Source organism: Aotus nancymaae, unplaced genomic scaffold (assembly GCF_030222135.1).
Source record: "Aotus nancymaae isolate 86718 unplaced genomic scaffold, 86718_ANA_hifiasm-v0.15.2.pri h1tg000015l_1, whole genome shotgun sequence".
Lineage (NCBI taxonomy): Eukaryota > Metazoa > Chordata > Mammalia > Primates > Aotidae > Aotus > Aotus nancymaae.
In genome coordinates, this window is record NW_026988427.1 from 808,446 (window position 1) to 810,064 (window position 1,619).

Here is a 1,619-nt window from a genome sequence, read left to right on the forward strand (position 1 = left end):
GATAGTAGGGAATTATAAAAAGAAAGTGAAACTCATCTAAAAGTAACTCCCTGCATAACATATTCGGTATATTCCCTTTAAAACATTTTTCTGAGGATTCTACATATTTTCTTCCTTTCTCCATTCTGTCCTTTCTGTAACTATGCTAGGTTCTTCTGAAATCTGCATTCATCTACTGACTATATCCTCATTCCCTTTGCATATGGTCGCTACGTTATATCCCATTATGAAGTGTCAGTGTTAAGAATACAGATCACCCCAGACTATCTGGGTGTCACCTCCAACATGACCACTTACCAGCTGCATAACTTCTTAGTGGTTCAATTTTGTCATCTTTAAGATGAGATAATAATACTATCTATGTAGAGGATTGTTGTGAAAGTTAAACTAGTTAATCCCTGTAATGCACTTAGTAGAGTGACAGGCAAATAACAGTGCTCAATAAATGTCAGCTAGTTTTATTGTATGGAAACAAGTCAACTAATTTTATTAATCCTGAATTGGTAGATATTCAAATTATCTTAAAATATTTAATTTAATAAACGGTCCATCCATTAATATCCTTGAAAATACATCTTTGTCAAATAATGGCCTAAGGATACATTTCCTCAAATATAATTGCTGGGTCAAAGGATATCCACACTTTAAATTTTGACGCTTATTTCCAAGCTGCTCTTTAGAGAGCATGTTCCAAGCTATGAAGGAAGTGCTTGTTTTTGGGTAAAGGAAGGTCTGTTTTCTGATATCTTTTCCAATTCTAGATATTAATTTTTGCCAAACTAGCAGTGAGAATTCTCATTACTCTTTAATTTACATTTATTTGATATGTAAAAAGGTTTACAATTTTCTAAATATTTTTAATCATTCTTACATATATACATATTTGTTTTTGAGATGAAGTTTGGTTCTTTTTTTTTTTTTTTTGAGACGGAGTTTCGCTCTTGTTACCCAGGCTGGAGTGCAATGGCGCGATCTCGGCTCACCGCAACCTCCGCCTCCTGGGTTCAGGCAATTCTCCTGCCTCAGCCTCCTGAGTAGCTGGGATTACAGGCACGCGCCACTATGCCCAGCTAATTTTTTGTATTTTTAGTAGAGACGGGGTTTCACCGTGTTGACCAGGATGGTCTCGATCTCTTGACCTCGTGATCCACCCACCTCGGCCTCCCAAAGTCCTGGAATTACAGGCGTGAGCCACCGCGCCCGGCCCGAAGTTTGGTTCTTGTTGCCCAGGCTGGAGTGCAACGGTGCCAACCTCCACCTCCTGTATTCAAGCGATTCTCCTGTCTCAGCCTCCCGAGTAGCTGGGATTACAGGCATGAGCCACCACACCTGGCTAATTTTTTTGTATTTTTAGTAGAGACAGGGTTTCACCATGTTGGCCAGGCTGGTCTCGAGCTCCTCACCTTAGGTGATCCACCCGCCTCGGCCTCCCAAAGTGCTGGGATTACAGGCATGAGCCATTGTGCCTGGCCAATCATTCATATTTTCAATGAATTATTTGATTGTATCCTTAGAGGCTTAATGGAATTTTTGTTGTAGAGGTTAGGTGACCTACATGCCCTTTAAAAATTTCACCCACAAAAGGGAGTCTGACAATGTTTCAAACATTTCTTTTTGCA